At 37.0% G+C, this 21358-nt stretch overlaps 1 pseudogene; it reads right to left on the bottom strand.

Moving 5' to 3' along the window:
• Positions 1-17385: 17385 nt before the first annotated feature.
• LOC130040972 (uncharacterized) lies at positions 17386-17479 on the bottom strand (annotated as a pseudogene).
• Between the last annotated feature and the right edge of the window lie 3879 nt (positions 17480-21358).

Below are 21358 nucleotides of genomic sequence, written 5' to 3'. Positions count from 1 at the left end.
AATTCTCGAAATATAATTATTGAAAAATATAATATAGCAGTCCAAATTTGTATTGCTAATGGGATAACTATATTAAGAAGAAAATAGAACCACAATAAGCATACAATTAAAATGGACATACATTTCTTTGGAGTCTTTCAATTATGCATTTATATTAGTCTATATACAAGTATGATTTTTAAATAGACAATTTCTGTTACTATAAAATGTTTATTGAGATTTTATAATTGTAATGTTTTCCAGCTAAGATGATATTGATTTGAACATTTATATCTATTTGTCTACTTTTCTAATTGTTTCCTTAATATCAATTCTTAAAAACTAACTTACTTATGACCCGATATGTAGCTCAGGACAAAAGAACTTGGCTTTCATGTATGAAATTTTGGTTTCTATTCTTCGCACTATAGAAGCAAAAGCAAAATCATTAACTGTGGTTGGAAAAATAGCTCGGTGGTAAAATATTTGCCTCACATTTGGGAGGTTTTGGGTTTGATCCCTGAATTTCCATATACACACACAAAAGCTAACTTACAACAAAGTCTCACACTCGATACCTAACTGGACCCTCTCCAGAAATTCGATGAACAACGGGAGGACAGTGACAGTGACAGTGACTTAATGAACATTAAACTGCTTTAAGATATATATTGCCTAAATATTATACAGATTTAACTCTCAATAAAATAACTTGAAAAGATCTATTTTCTAGCATCTTTTCTAGGGAAAGATAGCACCTGATTTTTCAATATTTGTTATTTGGGGGGAAATTTTAATTTCTCTTTTTAATTTGTGCTCTTTGTCTACTAGTGAGCTTGAAAATTGCTCTTGTGTGGTACTACATGGAAAATATTATGCTATGGGGAATGAGTCAGAAAGAGAGGAACAGATATAGAAAGATTGCATTCATCTGGGTAACATAAAGGAACAAAATAAGAAATTAACACACAAGAACAGCTATGATAAATACCAGGTTGTTCACTCCATGGCTTAGAGGTCAGCTGCACTGTCTAGGGGTAAAGGCAGCGCAGATAGAGAAGGGAGCACCCAATAAAGGGTGCTGGGAAGATCTGCCCAGGATGGGAGATGCCTGCTGAAAGTAGTCTAAGGACCGAACAGGATTGCCACCCAATGTCCCTTCTGCAGACCATAGCACCCAAAAGGAGAGATAGAACAAAAGGTAGTGCCCTACCAAAGAGGCAGGTGAGATGGGGGATGGGGAGTAGGAGGGATACTTGGATTGGTGGGAGTGGAGATTGGTCACTGGTGGTGGAATGGGTACTCGATCACTGTATAATTCAAAACCAAGTGCAACAACTTGTAAGTCTACAACTGTACCTCATGGTGTTTCACTAATAAAACAAAACAAAACAAAAATTCAAAAAAAAGAAAATTGCTCTTGTGTTTACTAGTCATTTACACTTCTTTCAATAGACATTATATGATCATGTTTTATGCTTATTTTTTCTATTCAAATTTAATAGAAAAATACTGATTTATTTCACAGCACTAATTTTTTAAAACCTTTCATCCTTGGCCTATCATATTAATTGCCACTATTTGTTGGTGTTGCTTGTTTTTTGATCACTTAATTTGGTTTTTGTCCTTTTCTTTCAGATTGTAAAATTTTGCACCAATGAGCATATGTTTTTCTTTATTTTCTACAGTTTTAAATTGAGAACAACTGTTAGTTTTGTACAAATAAGATACCTGTGCATTTACTATTTCTTCTCATTTTATTTATTTTAACACATCTCGATTTCATCTACAACTTATCCTAGTAAGTGTTGTCATATTGAAAGAAACCACAATTTTTTTCAATCATAGCACTGTAGCGCTGTCCTCCCGCGGTTCATCCATTTGCTCGAGCGGGAACCAGTAACATATTAAACCAAATTGTGAGACATGTTGACACTGGTTTTGGCCTATCGAATAGTTCATGGGGAGCTTGCCAGGCTTTTGCTATGTGGATGAAATACATTGGGTAGTTTGCCGGGCAGAGGAATCGGAATCAGGGTTGGCCTCCTGCAAGGCAAATGCCCTACCTGCTGTGCTGTAAAAGTTATCTAAAATATACTAGTAATACCAAATGTTGTTTCTTTAACAGTGCAATATAAACGATTATTTAGTAATTTTTTGATTTGTTAATGAAATATGTAAGCTCTTGAGTATAATGAGAATATTTTTCTAACACAAGAGTCTGACGAAGATGAAACTGTTATAACTGTCTTGTTGGATTCCATCTCCCTAGCCTGCTTCATTCTACCCTGCTCTCTATCCATTCCGGTCTTCTTCTTGGGATTCTGACCTCCTGATTGGCTAGGCTCTAACTTTCAACTGCCTACTTTATGACATCATTCTCCCACCAAACAAACCTCCAACTGGTAGAATCTTGGGGGTCCCATGTAGTAGTTTGTAAACAAATTTGAAACATCATGGCAAGTGACGAGTGACCAATGACCAATCACGTGTGAGCACTCATTTGTACTGAACACTTGTGGTCTTAAGCCTCTTCAGTGTTCAGACGTACTCTCCTACCATCTCCTCTTCTCGTCTACCTTTCATCGGTATTTCCTCTTCTCTGACCATGTCAGGAAAGGAATAATACTTTTCAAAGCTTTTCATTAGATTTATCATCCATAAACTTAGCAGTCAAGTAAAAACAGCACGGAGTAATGAAGGTAAGTATTCAAGTAGAATTTTATAAGCCTCATTTTAGCTTGACTTTGACATTTGCTGTGTGATTTTAGACATTGGCTTACTTTCTCTCACATACAAAGTGTTTTTCCTCATTGATTACATTATATTTTAGACATACTTAGGAGCTCAAATACACACACATACTTAAATACACACACACACACACACATATATATATATATATATATGAGTGTTGATTCTCTGTGTTTCTTTTTCCTTTTAATAGTGAATTTTTCATGATTTCCATTGAAAATAAGTAAATCAGAGACAGTATTTTTACAGAAACCGAAAATATAGATGCTGTGGAAAACTGTTAATATATACTAGCATGTTTTATCTGTAATGGTCTCTCCACTTGTATTTACACTTCAGTATTTTAAATATAGTGATATTACAAAGTAATAATCATTCATCTTTGACATTTGATTTTAGCCAGGTAATAAAAAAATATGGGGCATGAATAAGGTGTGGAGTGCTGAGGGTAGGGAGGCAAGCACTCAAAGTTAAGAAAGTTTGGGATCACTTTCATCAAACATTGACCAATCGAAACCTAGACGATATGAGGGAGAAATAAATAGAAAATAAAGAACGAAAGAAAGAAAGAAAGACAGAAGAAAGAAAGAAAGAAAGAAAGAAAGAAAGAAAGAAAGAAAGAAAGAAAGAAAGAAAGCAAGCAAGCATAGGGACGTCGATTATCAAGGAAGGGGAAAACGTTTGTACAGAATGTTGAAGGGAACCAAAGATTTAAAATCAAAAAAGAAAGGTACCAGTAGGAAAAGCAGTTTATCAGAAAGGCATCCTAGCTGGCTTTTTTCCTTATTATCTCTTAGAACATAGTACTTGGTACTTGACAATTTGAGTATAAACACGCTTCAGAAATGATGCTCCCCATAAATAGCTAATAGTGCTGATCTAGGGCCGTGGAAGACACAGAATCTTCAATGTTTTTATTACGTTCTGTACTTAAAGTACATGTACGCGCTGCCTGTTAAATAAAAAAATGGTATATTCTAACTTGAATCAGGAGATTTGATTCATTTGTGTGGTAAGTAGGTTCCAGGTTAAAGCTGCTTGTCATCTTTACAAATATTATTTCATGTGATTTTTTCTTCCTAACGTGAATATTTAGATAATAGTCAACTTCTGTTTTAAATCCTAAGAGGAAGTAGAAAAACCAAGTCTCACAGGTCTAATTACACATTTCTGTCATATTTGTTAATTATTATTTTTCCTACATAAAAGATATTTTATTGGATTTCGGTGCTCATTTATTAAACATTGAGAAGAATGTTTTCCAGGTTGATAAATATAATTCTAATGTAGGGGTTGAAAGTAAGTTTGCAATATTTTATGATCACTTTTTAAATGGTCTTTTCTGTTTTTGTGTGATCAAGTGAAATCCTCTGCTATGTTTAACACGTGTTGTTTGCTGGTTAATATTCAAAGATACTGATGAGAATAATTTTTTGTACTTTCGAAATTTCTTCCTGTATTTTACTCATTTAAAACATTTCTTGTCTATGAAATACAATCACGTTTACTTATATTTTCTTTTTGTTATGTAGTTACTGGTAAATCCTTTCTCTTTAATGGAGTGGTAAAGTGTGCACTCAAAAATCTCCTTCTATTCCATTTTTTGGCTACCAGTTTTTTCTAAAATAGAATACTGTCTTCATATTGTATATGTGGAACAATTTATTAATAAACTTATTGGACTGTTTTATTTGGTTTTGCTTGCGCTCACATCCGCTGTTATTCAAAGCCTACTCTTACGTCTGCTCTCCATAACTTACTGTACTGTGCTGCTTGCTACAGAGCCCAGATTTCATTAAAATCTATATTCTCCTTTTTCAGTTCTGTGATACATATTTTTCATGATGTTTTCTTTACACTTCCTCCTATGAAAATCACATGAAATAGAAAAATAATATTCATGTATGCATTATTTTTCTTAGAATTATTAGTAACTACATTGTAGATAAACAACATAAGACACAGAGTTTAAATAAAGTTTTCCTTCCAAAAACATTTCTTGAAAAAACTCCAGTAGTCCTTTTTGAAGTGGATCAAAAATGAGGGTAACCTTCAATGCATCCACAAGATTAAGTCGTATGTGAACAGTAAGTAACAGGAACTCATCTCACAAGTCAAATGGAAACCTGATGATTACAATGGTAATAGTTGTAAAGAACCCAAATGCCTAAATTAATGTAAGGTATCTTCCTTCTGGTTTCTGGCGTTGTAGTGATCATGCAGGATCCTGGCAAAAAAACCACATGCTTTAGTTTGTGTAACCTGGAAATTCTTAAGGGACACAGAGAGATAGTACTGGAGGGGATAAGGCATTTTCCTTGTACACAGCCAATCCAGTTGAATCTCTGTCACGGCATACAATCTCCCGAATGTTTTAAGGGGTCACTCCAGAATGTAGAGCCAGGAAGAACCCAAGATCACTGTCAGTTGTTGGTCCAAACTCCACACCACCCCAAGCCCCGGCCAATAAAAATTATTGGAATATATGAAATCTCTTTGCCATCTCTGGGCCTCAGGTTTCTTCTTGTCCATTGATTGTTGCCCTTTCTCTTAGACGTCCTAGTTTGAAAAAACTTCCATTCTAGGAAATAGTATAGGACTCAATAGGAGGCAAGCTACAGGCATTTCTAGGGTAAGGAGAATTATCTGTAAGCAAGAAATCCAGGTACAGACATGATCACCTGGCTCTTCTACAGTTCTGTGTTCACTTTGGGAGCACGATACCAAATGCACAAAGTGCCAAAAAGTTCCAGGCTTTGAATCACCCCAAAGTGTTGGAATTTTGGAAACTCAGTTGACTGTTTGTAGTAGAAGCATCCTGATGGCTTAAATTTTAAGTTCATATTGTTCCTCTCAGCATTGAAGAGATTATTAGTCTCACAGATTTCTATCATCACCCTCTTGTTCCTTACAGAAAATTTTCAAAATCCATCTGTATTGGGAACTGCACATACTCTGCAGCTTTCCCTTCCCGTGGAGAACAATGCAGCTTCCCTAACAGGAAGTGTCTGCAACTACTCCAGAGTATCTGCTCCAGCTGGTAGTTCTGCTTGACTCCTGCCCTCAGCCTCTGGCACATCTTTCCAACCGCTGATGGGTAGTGCCTATATTTACAACATTTCAGCACAACAATGCTATCTGGAGTGTTTCACCAGAGTCATATATCTACCTCAGCTGCTTCCTACCCAAGTGTTTTGGAATGGGATATTGCAGGAAGTGCTGAAGTGATGTCTTCCATGGGAGACTTTTTTGTGACTATTCTTGACCAAGACACTGCTATCTCTTCCATGTCTATGGCAGCTCGCTATGAGAAAACACTAGTTACCAACAACACGGTGTCTGTGTTCCAATCAGTTTCTGCCAGTCTTGTTGAGAGAAGACCATCTCAGGTTCCACATCAGAGTCAAAGCCTGTCACTTCCCTACAAGGAAGGAAGCCAGGTGTATTACTATCATCAAGGCACTCTGGGAACTCTCCTTTCCAGCATGCAGTCCTATGACTCCATGTCATACACAGGGCTAAATGGCTCTGCCCCCCAAGCTTACAGCAACTCATCTTGAGAAATGGTTAAGGTTCTCAAGGAGGTCCAGCCCCCAAATAACCAAATACCCGCCTCCTAGTCTGGAATCGACTTCTCTCTGTCTTCTCAACCCATCACAGAATCGAGTTATCAAGGTGAGTAAAACGGAGAGAAGGGAAAGAAAATTCAAAAATTGGGGTCAAAAAAGAGGAAAACTGTTCGTAGACAGGTACTATTCATATACACTGAGATTTTTAAATTAAAAAAACTCAGTTCATGTTTACTCCCCTCACTCATTTAACAGCATGATATTTTCACACTCAATATAAGAGCTCCTAATGGAGATTGGAAGTTATGATAGTATAATGGACATCTAAGTTTCATATAATGAAACGTCAGAAGCAGAGAAAAAAATAGCGCATTTTTCCCTTCTTATTTCATTTTTTAAATTTTTATTAGTTAAACGTCATGAGGGACAGTTGTAGACTTACAAATTGTTGTGATTCGATTTCATTTATACAATGATGGAGTACTTATCCCTCCACCAGTGCCCATTCTCCAGCACCACGGTTCCCAGTATTTCTCCCACCACCCATACCCCCTATTCCACTCAGCCTCTGTGGCAGGGAATGCCACATTTTTCACTGTTCTATTTCAGCAGTCCTCCAGAATTACCACACTAAAAGTAAAATACATATCTTAAACTAGTATTTTGTTATTTTCTTAAGAAGTTTCAGAACTCTAATTGTAATGGTACCACGTTAACTTTCCCTTCCATAAATGAACAGCAAGGTTCTGAATACACTTGTGTTTCAGAGATTCTGACTCAAATTATGAAACCTAGAATCTGTACCTCAGCACAAATATCATGATGAAGTAGTGCTTCATTCATACTCTTATTGTATGATATTAACGCCCGTTTATTTTTCCATGAAAGTGAATAAATTATCAGTACAATACATTACAAAGCTAAGCTCTGTGTGGCACTTATTAGTTTGAAAATCTATAATTATTTTTTAAAAAAACCTTTTGTTTGGAGGACATTGAAACTGTGTCATAGACCGAAGTGCTCAGGGATTACTCCTGGATCTCTGCTGGGGATCACTGCTGAAGATGCTTAGGAGATCATAAGTGATACTAAAGATCAAATTGCGGTCAGGTGTGCGCAGGGCCATTGCCTTAACTAATGTAATATTGCTCTTCCCAAGTCTCTTATTTTTCAAGTTAGTTTACACAGAAATTCTTTCAAATACAAAGAAAACCAAAAAACAAGTGCAACACATGAAAAACAGTAAGAACTACAACATTTACGTCCAATCTTTGAGCACAGGACTTGTCCATTATCCGAAGAATACCCAGTAATAATGCATTGCCTATTGCTGGTAGGTGCACATTTGTTGCACCACTAGTTTTGTGGACCGAATATCTCATTTCGCAAGCACTGATTTCTTCCTTGGTTCCTTTTTAGTGATGAATTTCCTGGGGATGGAGACCTCCCTGCCATCGCAACCTTCAGGTCAGACATTTGGTCTGACACAGATTTCCGAATTGCCCACATCTTGCAGTAGCAGGATTCAAAGACATTTGAGTAATCCACCACCTGAGCTTATGGACTAATAAAACAAAAGTAAAATAAAACCTTTACACTCTGACATCAAAATCGTCCTTATAGGAGGGGAAGTAAATGACTGAAATGGGTAGGAGATTGTTGTTAGTTAGTTGTGGACAGTAGCTGGATATTTGACGGTGCATGGAGTATGAATACACAGTTCCAGAGATCAGGAACTCTGTACTTGAAGCGAATACAGTTTGTAAACTTGTCATCACAATTATATGTCCATATGAAATTTATCTACATATGCTTTGTGCCTTCCTTGCATGTATGTGTTATGCATTCCTTTATCATGGCCTCAGAAATGCATCTGAGGGGACTCGGAAAATTAGTTGAGCCCCAAGTATGGGGAGAGAAGTAGTAAAGAATTGGAGGAGGAAAAAATATGAGTTGGAGCTTAAGAGCCGTGTAAGAGGAATATATCAATATGTATGTGTCTGTAAATACACATATATATGTATAAATATATATATGGGCTGGAGCCATAGCACAGTGAGTAAGACGTTTGCCTTACACGTGGCCAACCTGGGTTCGATTGCTCTCCTCCTCTCAGAGAGCCCAGCAAGCTACTGAGAGTAACCCTCCCTCATGGCAAAGCCTGGCAAGCTACCTGTGAAGTATTCGACATGCCAAGAACAGTAACAACAAGTCTCACCATAGGGACGTTTCTGGTGCCTGGTCGAGCAAATCAGTGAACAATGGGAGGACAGTGCTACAGTGCTCTGGTTAATTCAAACGTTGTTTATGTAAAATATGAAAGAATCAAATAAATATTCTATAAAGCTGATTACACCTATTAAATTAATATAACTTTAAATAGTGTTTAGAAATTAAGTTGAAGAATTTTAAGGCTATCGAAAGATATTGACAATATATCAAGAAACACATGGATTTTTGAGGAGCAAGAACACGTACCTGTTGTCCTTTCTTAAGGTTATATTTTTTCGCTTTTATAGAATATGTTTTCCCTGAATTTTTGTTAATAGCTTCCCTTTTTTAGAAAGCATCATAATAAATTATATTTTTTAAAAAAATTAAAAAAAGCTCTGTTAGTGAGTGGATTCTGTATGTTTGGAACGTGGGAATTATTTTCCTATGTAATTTACATTAAACAAGATATTTACAACAGAAATACCATCTGCAGTACCATTCACAATAGCCAGAAGAAACTATGGTATACCTACACAATTGAATACTACGCAGTTGGAAGGAAACTGACATCATGAAATTGGCTTACAAATGGATGTACAGGGAAGAATATCATGCTCAATGAAATCAGTCAGAAGGAAAGGGGTATACTGATTGGACTACCCCATTTTTTGGATATAAAAAACCAGAATGTGAGACTAATACCCAAGGATAGCAGAAACACCGGCCAGGAGAATTGGTCAATGGTTGGACGCTTGCCACAAGTGCTGAAGGCGAGCATTTGGAATAAAGAAGGGACCGCTATGTTTTCTTCTTGTGGAGTTTAACCAGTATTTTGTATATCCTGGATATCAACCCTTTGTCAGATGTGTATTCGGTGAATATCCTTTCCCATTCTGTAGACTGTCTTTGTATTTTGGTCACTGTTTCTTTGGAGGTGCAGAAGCTTCTTAGTTTAAGATAGTCCCATTTATCTATCTCTGTTTTCACTTGCTCGGCCAGTGGCGTGGCATCTTTGAAGATACCATTAGCTTCAATGTCATGGAGGGTTTTGCCAACTTTATCTTCAATGTACCTTATGGTTTCTGGTCTGATGTTGAGGTCTTTAATCCGTTTTGATCTTACTTTTGTACATGGTGTTAGGCAGAGTTCTGAGCCTATTTTTTTGCATGTAGCCGAAGAAGGGACCGCTATGACAATGATAGTTGGAAGTGATTACTCTGGGTGAGAACTGAGTCCTGAAAGTAGGTAAAGGAATAAACGTGAGAACTTCTCCCTCTCTGTATTATAATCCATAATGCCCAAAGTATGTGAGAGAGAGAGAGAGAGAGAGAGAGAGAGAGAGAGAGAGAGAGAGAGAGAGAGGTGCCTGCCATAGTGTAGAGACAGCAGGCTGTCAGGTGGGGTTTGGGGTTGGGAGAGGGAGTGGTGGGAGAGAAACTGGGGACATTAGCAATGGAAATGTATACTAGTGGAGGTTAGGTGTTAAAATATCCTATGATTGAAACTGAATCATGAAAAGGTTTGTAATATGTTTCTCCTGCAGATTCAATACAAAAATATGATATTTAGATTCTACCACCATGAATAACCTATGAATTTGCTGAAATTTATTTTTATCACCTTGGCTGGGCTCATTGCATGGATGTCTGTGTGGTAAAACTTTTTCATTTTATGTGGACTGAAGAGACAAAAATCATAGGGTTGGGACTTCTGGTGGAAGGAGAGAAGAGCACAAAACACCCTGTTGAACACATCTCAGCAGGGTCACCTAAGTTGCGTGATGACAGACCTCCTTCACTGATTTCTTCTTTTGTAATGTGGAAAAATGAAAAGACTTTGCAGGCTGACAAGGGGTTGTCTCCTCCAGTTCTCACTATTTTCTTTTCGATCAGAACTGTTTAAAGATTATTAGAAAAATTTGGAGCTAAATGATTTGTTCTCATATATTTCCCCTACATGGTGTCAGTGGGCATTGATCCAGTAAGGCCAGCATGAAAAAGTTGAGGTTTATGTCTTAACCACCAATGCCAACACTACTGTATGTATCAACCCAAAGTACAATAGTAAAACTTCAAAATGTGTTTGTCAAGGAAATCGGTGGGAATGCAGGGAAAAATGGGTAATTTGTTGGTGGAGGGATGCAGACACTGGTGGTGTGATTAGAATTGGAATATTGTATGACAAATCTCCAATATAAATGACTTTGAAAATCAAAATTGCCTAAATTTAAAAAAAAGAAGTCAACTTATGTCTAAATTTCAAGAAGGCTTGTCTTGGCAAATTTTGGCAGGGAGACCATAGTTGGTAGAGAGAGGGAGAAAGAAAGGGAGAGTTGACAGTTGAGAAGAGAAGCCTGGATATCATGGAAGAGATGAAAGCTGATCTTAGAAGATTTGGAGCCATCAGAGTTTAGAGAGCTAAATGGTCTGAACATTGCAGTTTAGATACTTGAATAGTGAGATTGGTTTCAGTCATCAGCACTGTATATATAGAAAGAGTTCAAAGACCTCACAGATATTCAGGCTATAATAACTAACAAGGGAAGTGTTTTTTTCCTGAAGCATTATGTAAGGATAATATATTGCCAGGAAGAATGATAAGAAGTTGGTTCTCTTTTTCACAGATTAATACATTAGAGATGAAAACTTTTATTCAAAGGAATCTATGATCTTGTCCTGTTTCTCTGTTTTCTTGTCATCATTCCATTCTCCCCCATGACCCTACCTAATCAGGGCTCTCGACATTTCTCAGCAGTGTCACCACATAGCCTCAGAGCATGTGTTAACTGCAGGTAGCTCACAGCTCTCATGTTTGCCCCCAATCCAAGCCAGAGCCATCCTTCTAAAACCAAGGATATTTGCTGAAGGCCCGTTCTTCCTTGAAGTGGCAGTCATGGTTTACCTCTTCTTAATCATTTTGTTTACAAATTTAGATGTATGTCACTATACTAGTGACAGGGATTTTCCAAACTATGGAAAGCATAAACATTTCCATTTCCCCCACGAATTTTGGGCTAGTTATTTTCTGTCCACTGCTAATAATTTGTGATAATTAGGAAATAGAACTGAAGTAAAAACAGGGACATTTTTCAATTTGGTGCCATAACTAATCAGTCTTAGTATAAGTATATATTTCTAGAAAAAAAAATGCAGAAGAAAATGAGTTGGTTGCTAGCAAAGAATGCCAAACCTCTGCCAAGAAATCCTTTGAAAATAAAAATTCTGACTATGGACTGAACATGATTGCAATTTAATGCCTCTTTTGCAGACCACAACACCCAAAAAGAGAGAGAGAAAAAAAAGGGAATGCCCTGCCACAGAGGCAGGGTGGGATGGGGGGGGGGGATTGGTGTGGGAGGGATACTGGAATACATGGTGGTGGAAAATGGGCACTGGCGGAAGAATGGGCATTTGATCATTGTATAATCAAAACCCAAGCACAAAAATTTGTAAATGTACAACTGTACGTCATGGTGTTTCACTAATAAAAATTTTAAAAAAATAAAATAAAATAAAAATTGTTTCGTCTGCCAGAGATCAGCAGATGGGAACCTGAGTGAAGGCAAAAGATTAAATTGGTTGACTTTTATTTTTCCTTGAGTATATTAATTTGATTTTGGAGTCAATTTATATGAGAGTTCATCAAGACACAGAAATTTTTAGCGCTTCTCTTGTTTAAAAGTATAGTGATACACCATATCTCTATCTCACATTCTTTTTATTTCTGATAGTTTGACACAAAAGATACGTCATAATCATAGATAAATGTAAATTATTTAAATACTTTTTTGATTATGTAAAATTATCTTATAGAATTACATTATAGAATTTCATAAATTTTAGGATTATGCAGAATCAACTTGCATGTATCATATTACACTCACTACTGAAAGGCCTACTCTGTCATTCACCATTGTTTAGTTTTCCCACTTTGATTATACTTTTCGATCTGGTAACTAAATAGTCTCATAGTTCTAAAGTTTGTTTTTATTGCTTTGAAAAGATCAAAATTATGCAATTTTCAACATTGGATGAAACTAGAGGATATCATGCATGTAAAGTTAGCCTTAAGGAAATGAACAGATACAGAGAGATTTTTCTCATATGTGGGATGTAAAGACACACAGCAAGGTAGAAACAAAGGTTCAAGAGCAATGTAAGGGGAGAACTGATCCACACAATTGGGTCAGGGGATTAGGAGGGAGGGATTCTGGGGGATTGGGGGAGAGGGAGGGTTTGTTCTTTGAGAGAATGAGGAGTGTCTTGTTGGAATTATGTGTATGAGAAACCATTGTTAATTGAATTATAAATCATAGAATATAAATAATGTTTTAGACGTTTGTCTGTCTCATTTTATTCTTTTAATTTGTTTTCTCCATATGCCACATAGGCATGAACTTGTAGGATGCCTATCTTTCTCTGCCTGGTTTTTGTCACTAAACATAATTTCCTCATGTTATACATTTTATATACAAATAATAAGAAGATTTCACTTCATACAACTGAGTAGTATTCCATTGCTTTACCACCTTTCATTTTCAAAATTTGTGGTTTAAAAGATACAAATACTGGTTTTAACAATGCTCTGGTGTTTTCAAAGTTTTAGTTTAGTGAAACAAAATATATTTTATTGAAAAACTCTTAGAAAATTGTGAAACAGTTGTAGGGTGGAATGGAATATATGTTCAAGCGAGAACAGTCATTTAACAAAACAAGCAAAGAGAGACATAGAGAAAGGAAGCACGGTATTTCTTCAAGGGAGAACACAAGCTTGAGGAACAAGCCCACTCTGGTAGTTTAGGAATAAGAACTTGGATTGGTATGAACTTAACTTGTGCACTTTAGGGGAGAACCTGAGTGAAACTATTATAAGTACGTTCAGGATCATGATACACTGGAGTCTGCACTTGGAGTGAGGAGGGTAGAGAGTTCTTTGGGGAGACCGAACTATAGATAACAGTAATATTATAACACGAATGATAGTATCTTACCGTGGGATTCCAAAAAAATATTTAAGAGTGGCGTCAGAAATGATAACATTCTTAGGTATTTGGGTTTCCTGTGGAAACAACGGGAAGCTGAGTTTATGCTCTGGATGCATCCACCTGAAACAAGGTCAACAAGTCATGAATGAAAAATTTCAAGTTAGATGGATCAAGGATTCTGATCCCAGTGGAAGGCTAGCTTTCGGGTGGACAATTTCTACTGATGGCCTGATGTAGGTTCTGATCCTGGGATATGTAACAGAAAGGAGATAGTGACCGGTATCCTCAGAAGTGAAGCCTCTGAGACAGAAGTCATTCATGCCAACTTATGGGTTATCAATGTTTGCTCATGGCTGCTACCATTATAACATGCCGTTCAATGGTTCTGTGTTTTCAATTTACTGTGTCAATGTAAAGATGAAGTTTCCAAATGGAAGGTAAAAATCTGAGGCCCTCAAGATGATGAATCACAGGGAGGGGGGGAGCTGGAGCTATAGTACAGCAGGTAGGGCATTTGCCTTGCACACGGCCTACCCAGGTTAGATTCCCAGCATCCTGTATGGTCCCCCCAAGCATCGTGAGGAGTAATTCCTGAGTGCAGAGCCAGGAGTAACCACTGTGCATCGCCACGTGTGACCCAAAAACGCAAAGAATGATGATCTGGGATTGATCCTTAGCATTGCAAACGGCATTATTTTTTAATTTTTAAATTTTTTCTTGCTTGCTTGCTTGCTTGCTTTTTTGTTTTTTGGGTCGCACCTGGCTATGTATAGGGGTTATTTTTTATTTTTAAAAAAACTTATAATTTTTCCTTTTTACCTGTGGTTTAAAAGTGTATCTAAAATATTTTAGAGTAAATATATGTGAAGAAGAATAAAATTCACAGGAACTATTTAGTGTTCTTAATGATACAGGAGTCAGAATTTTGAGGTTAATTGTATGGGTATTGCATAAATAATTTTTCCACGTTATGTGGGCTGTCTTTCGATCATGGTCACCATTTTTTCTGAGTTGCAGAAACTTCTTAGTTTAATCTAGTCTCATTTGTTTATCTTCACTTCCTCTTCCTTGTTCAGTGGTGTTTCATTCTAGAAGTTTCCCTTAGCTTTAATGTCATGAAGGGATCTTCCCACATTTTTCTCCATATATCTTAAGAATTCAGGTATGATAGTGAGGTCTTTAATACATTTGATCTGACTTTGTGCCTGGCACTATAAAGAGGTCTGAGTTCATTTTTTTTGCATATTGTTGTCCAGTTTTCCCAGCACCAGTTGCTGAAGAGACTTCCTAGCTCAACTTCATATTTCTTGAGCCTTTAAGAAAGATTAGGTAATAATAATCTGAGGGCCAGCGTCAGGATATTTGACTATATTCCATTGATCTGAAACCTGTCTTTATCTGAATATCATGGTATTTTGATTACTAAAACTTTGTAGTAGGGTTTGAAGTTGGGGAAGGTGTTCCCTTCTTCTTTTTACCAAAGATTGCTTTAGCTCTTCATGGGAGTTTATGGTTTTGTATGAGTTTAAGAGTGATTAATCTATTTCTTTGAAAAATGTTATGGGTATCCTTATAGAAAGTGCATTAAATCTTTATAGAGCTTTGGGGTGGATTGCCATTTTGACAGTGTTAAACCTCTCAATCCATGAGCATGGGATGTGATTCCATTTCCTCATATACTCTCTTATTTCGTGAAGTAGTGTTTTGTAGGTTTTTTTTTTTTTTTGTATAGTTCCTTAACCTTTTTAGTTGATTCTATTATACTCTATTTTCTGAGGTATTATTGTGAATGGGATTGTTTTTCTCTATCTCTTTTTTCTCTTTCATTATTAATATATGGGAAAGCCATGGAGTACCAGATATTGATTTTGTAATATGCTACTTTACTAAACAAATCTATTGTTCCCAGGAGCTTTTTTGTAGATTCTTTGGGATTTTATAAGTATAGTATCATGTCATCTCCAAATAGTAAAAGCTTGAGTTCTTCCTTTTTTATCTGGATGCCCTTGATATCTTTTTTTTTTTACCGAAATCATATGGCAAGTACTTTAAGTACTATGGTGAATAGGAGGTGTGAGAGTGGGTAACTTGTTTTGTGCCTGATTGTATTCTGGGATTCTAGTTCATTGATTTCTGCTCCAAGCCTTTGGTTTTTCCCCCTTGAGAATAATGCTTGCCGTGGGTTTGTGGTAATTTGCTTTGACTAGATTGAGGAAAGTACTTTCAAATCCAATTTTGTTGAGAGTTTTTCATCATGAATGGGTGCTGGATCTTATCAAATGCTTTATCTACATCTATTGATATGATCATATGACTTTTAACTTTATTTTATTGAGATGGTGTATTCTGTTGATTGACTAGAGAATGTTAAGCCATCCTTGCATCCCCAAGCTAAACCTATTTGGTCATAGTGTGTGATCTTTTGTTGAGTTTCTGGATTCTCTTTGCTGGTATTTTCTTGAAAATCTTTGTATCTGTATTCATCAAGGAAATAGGTCTGTAATTTTCTTTTTTTGTGGTGTCTCTATCGATTTGAGTATTAGGGTGATCTTTGCCTCATAGAAACTATTTGGGAGTATTTCTGTTTCTTCAATTCCTGGAAAATCTTAAAAATGTTGGAAGCAATTCCTCTTTAAAGGTTTGAAATAGTTCACTATTGAATCCATCTGGGCCATGGATTCTGTTTGCAGGGATACTTTTGACCATCATTTCAATTTCCTTGTTAGTGATAGGTTCAAGTATTCCAAATCTTCTTGGTTCAGCCTTGGGAGGTAATTGGAATCCAATAATTTATCAATTTATTCAAAATTCTCTCATTTCCTGCTGCAAAGAATCTCAATATAATCTCTGATGATCCTATGTATTTCTGTAGTTTCTATTAGGATAACCCCCTTTGCATTTCTGATTTGATTTATTAGAATTCTTTCTCTTTGTTTTTTTGAGAGGCTTCTCATGGTTTATTGATCTTATTTATTTTCTCAAAGAACCAGCTTTTGCTTTTATTGGTCTTTTGGATTGTATTTTGGGATTGTAGCTCATTGATGTCTGGTACAAGTTTTATTATTTCCTTCCTCCAGCCTATTTTGGACTACTTTTGTTGGTCATTTTACAAAATCTTGACCTCTAATTTATTCATGTAGGCCCTTTCTTTCTTCCTAATGAATTCTGGCAGATCTATAATCTTTCCTCTTAACACTGCTTTTGCTGTGTCCCACAAGTTATGGTAGCTCGTGTCCTCATTCTCATTTGTTTCTGGAAATTTTTTATTTCCTCTTTGATTTCTTCTCTAAGCCAATGGTTGTTCATTACTCCCCTTAAAGAAAATATTTCCTTGCTGAGCTTCAGTCTGTTTGATCTATGGAGAAGTGTCAAAGAAGTGTTGAAATCTCCTTCTAGTATTGTGTTGCTATCAATGTTTTTCTATAAGTCAATTAGAAGTTGTTTTTAAGTATTTTCCTGGTCTGTCATTAGGATCATATACATTGAGGAGGGTGAGTTCTTTCTGATGTACATATCCCATGATCATTAAGAAATGACCTTCACTGTCTCTGATAATCTTTAGCCTGAAGTCCATGTGGTCTGATACTAGTATCGCCACTCCAGCTTTGTGGAGGTGATATTTTCTTGAAAACTTGTTTCCCAGACTTTTACTTTTAGCCCATGGGTGCTTTGATTGTTCAGACGTGTTTCTTGCAGGCAGCAGAATGAATGTTGGTTTCAGTTTTCTAATTCATCTTCACATTCTGTGCCTCTGAATTGGCACATTTAGTCCATTGACATTGAGAGAGATTGTTGTGGTGTGGATTTGTGCTCTCTTTATGTAGAATTTTTGTACTTGTGGGGATTGTCTTAGCTTAAAGTAGACCTGTTCATTCTTCTTGCAACAAAAATATGGAATGCTTTACAAGTTTGCATATCATCTCTGTGCAAGGACCATGCTCATCATTTTATCATTTCAATTTTAGTATATGTGTTAAACTTAGTAGGAGTTAATTTTTCCATATTTTTCTCTTCTTATTACTTTCAGTGTTGTCCTTCCTCACTCCTATGGCAGACAATGATTCCTAATCAAGGAATGTATTTCAAAGCAGCATGAATAAATAGATTTAGAAATTTAATGTCCCAGAAAGAAAAATATGGTTTTTACCATATTATCTTTTACCATGCCCTAGGCATCAGTTTTACAAAATAATTCTTTTGGAAGATGGTATATGAGGTTGTTTAATGTCGTTCCCTGAAACCTTAATTAAGACCATTAAACTAGAGCCTTTTGCTGTTTTCACCTCAGTCCCGTGTACTTCTCCAGGAAAAGGTGGATGGTGTTGTCTGCACTTTGACCACCATGAATGTATGTAGGATTTTTCTCCTGAAGGATGAGGTGAGAAGCATATTGATGATTTCATTCCACCTTATTACAAGTTCAACTTGAACGGAAGGTGAGACTCATGTGGCTCCTATAAAGGACAGAACAAAGGGTCTCAGTGAAGTTTAATGGCCAACTCACATTAACAACATAGATGACTCATAGTAACCTGTGTGCATCTTTGTGTATAGTGAGTTTCATATCTACTGATAGAGATTCTCAGTCATGACACATGGGCAAAACGGATCTGTAATTAAAATCTAGTTCTCTGAGCAGAGTGGGGTCTCTGACGTGATTGAACAAGTTTGTAGTAATTTATTACTAAGCACATAAGTATTTTCAATGATGCGTACTTTTCGATCTAAAATTAATTCCAAATATGTCTAAAACAACAGTCTCCTGACCTCGCACCTGGCTTTCCTCACTGGGGCCCCTTGGAGATGGCGGGGTGAGATTCCCTCACCGCCCTGAGCATAGACCCGGCAGCTGAAGACCTCTGCAACCAGCCATAGGTACGCTTAAGACCACTCTTCCCAAGCTTGAAGGAGCCTCATGCATGAAGGAACTGGAAGAGGAACCCAAATGTGCGGGACCGGGGGATGAGATCTCCATGGCTGCTCAGATCAAGACTGTGCCCCCTCCTTCCAGATCCTCCATCTTCTAGTAATTAAGTGTTAAAACCACGATCTACCCCTGGATCCATGTAATGCCATCAATAGCCAACATCCAGAGACTGGATCTTATTTAGAAGAGAGTAACTCTGATTGTCCAGTTCTCACTCTCAGAGAACCTGGTAGGCTTCTGCGAGTATCTTGCCCGCATGGCGGAGTCTTTGTTTCTGGTCACTGTTTCTTTTGAGGTACAGAAGCTGCTTAATTTAAGATAGTTCCCTTTGTTTATCTGTGTTCCCAGTTGCTTGGCAAGTTGCATGTTATATTTGAAGATACCTTTAGCTTCAATGTCGTGGAGGGATTTGCTGACCTTGTCATCACTGTACCTGAGGGATTCTGGTGTGATGTTGATGACTTTGACCTATTTTTATCTGACTTTTGTGCATGGTGTTAGGTAGAGGTTTGAGCCATTTTTTTTTTTGCATATAGCTGTCCAGTTTTTTCTGCACCGTTTGTTTAGAAGGACTCTCTTGAACCACTTCACATTTCTTGCTCCCTTATCAAAGATTAGATGATTATATATTTGAGGGTGTGTGTCAGTATATTCAATCCTTTTCCATTGGTCTGCAGCTGAGCCTTTGTTTCAGTCCCATGCTGTTCTCATTATTATCGTTTGTAGTAGAGTTTGAGGTTGGGGAAGGTGATGCCTCCATCGTCTTTTCCCCAAGAATTGCTTTAGCTATTCGTGTGCGTTTGTTGTTCCATGTGAATTTCAGGAGTGCTTGATCAATTTCTTTGAAGAATGTCATGGGTATCTTTATAGGGATCAAGTTGAATTTTTACAATGCTTCTTGGAGAATTGCCATTTTGACAATGTTAATTCTCCCATTCCATAAGCAGGAGATATGTTTCCGTTTCCTCGTGTCATTTTTTAATTTCTTATTGTATAGGTCCTTTACCTCCTTAGTTAAGCTGATTCCAAGGTTCTTGATTTTCTGAGGCATGATTGTGAGTGGGATTGCTTTTTCATGTCACTTTCTTCTCTCTCATTATTTGCATATAAATAAGCCATAGACTTTTGGGTATTGAGTTTATAGCCTGCAATTTTACTATAAAAGTCTATTGCCTCTAGGAGTTTTTTCGTAGAGATTTTAGTATTCTCTAAATATAGTATGATATCTTCTGTGAATAGTGAGAGATTATTTCTACCTTTCATACATGAAAAACCCTAAATATCTTTTTCTTATCTATTTTCTATTCCAAGTACTTCCAGTACTACATTGAAGAGAAGTGCCAAAATGAATTTTTACTTAGCACATTCTGTCTGTAAATTTCTATGCTAAGAACAGTGGAAGAAACAGTGATATCTTAGTAATTTACAAGTAAATTATGAAGACAGATAATTTAAAAGAATTTCTTTGTATAAATTTCCAAAATGTTTAGCTTTTATTAAATATATTAAGAATAAATCATAGGTCTTGATTATACCTTGAAGATTATTTTCCTGTTAGAAGTTACCCTTCTAAAATGCAAGAAAGAGACACATTTTGAAAATGTTGATTATTCGTTCATTCATTCAATGAATGTTTGTAGTCTGGTTGTGCAGTGCCTGCAGAAAGTCAACCTGTACCCTCAGGTGAGTGCATCAACAGTCTGATGGTGTCTTCATGCTTCCCGATAACCTCAAATGGCCACTGTGCCTCTGGCTGGCTCCCAACAACTCAGGACTACATTTCCCGAGAAATTAAACTCCCGAAAGATATGTGGGAGCCATGTTAACAAACCACCCCAGGCTCAGCTATACAAGCTAATGAATTGGTCTTGTTTCAGAGACCCATAGACAAATCTGGAAGATATCAACAGTCACAGTTAACCTTGGAACTGCAAAAGGCTGAAGACACTAGGGTAAATCGGAGGGAGGCAGGTTAGTTTGGTGCCCACCCAACCAGAACCCAGTGCAGCCACTTTCTCCCGCAATACAAAATCACCACCATGCCCTCCTCTGGTTTCCACCGTCTCAGGATGGCTCTCACTGAAACATAACAGCTGAAAATTCGGATATGTGTGTTTTGTGACTGAAATCTCCAGGCTTTCTCTGGGCAGGATGGGCATCCTACACTCACTGCCCTGTACTTATGGAAGCCTCAGCAGTCATTTCCATACCTCAAAGCTACTTCAACCTTACCTTCCTGATAAAAATGCTCAATTCCTTGAACAAAGATGATGACCTCTTAGTACCTGTATGAGACCCTTAATGCACAAAATAAAAAGGAGACAAAGAGAAAGAATCAAAGATCCTGCCATAGAGACAGGCTGGGGGTGGGGGTAGTTTGTTGGGGGATGGTTTTAGGGAACCAGGAATATTGGTTTTGGGAAATGTACACTAGAGGAAGGATGGAAGTTGGATCGTTGTATGACTGGAAGCAAATTATGAATAGATTTGTTATGGTCTATATCACAGATATTCAATAAAACATTAAAAATACTGATGGAACTTTAAAACCCAGCATAACTATTTTTGTGTTCTCTGTAGGAAAAAAAAATGTTACTCACCTGTGTGCCAATAGCTTGTAGAAAGCTAAACCCAAAGATATATCAATGACTGTCTTTGGCATGAATACTGTAATTGCAGCTATGTTATGTTTTAGAATCAGTTCGTGGACAAGACGCCAAGAGGAGCAGTGGCAAAGTGCATCAATGTTGAATGGATAATGTTTCAGGAGCTTGCAAGGGAGATGCGAAGCTTTGGCATGAGAAAAGGGAAGAAACAGAAGAGTGAAGTACTAATAAGTATCATGAGAAAAATGCAAGGGAGAATATTTCCTGGCAAGTGTCACACTCTGTTGAGCTTTTCGTGAGGATAAGTATTAGAAAGTATCTTTCC

The sequence above is a fragment of the Sorex fumeus genome, unplaced genomic scaffold (genome assembly GCF_029834395.1).
Source record: "Sorex fumeus unplaced genomic scaffold, SorFum_2.1 ptg000095l, whole genome shotgun sequence".
Lineage (NCBI taxonomy): Eukaryota > Metazoa > Chordata > Mammalia > Eulipotyphla > Soricidae > Sorex > Sorex fumeus.
The sequence above is the reverse complement of the archived record's forward strand: the minus strand, read 5'-3'. Positions and strand labels throughout refer to the sequence as shown.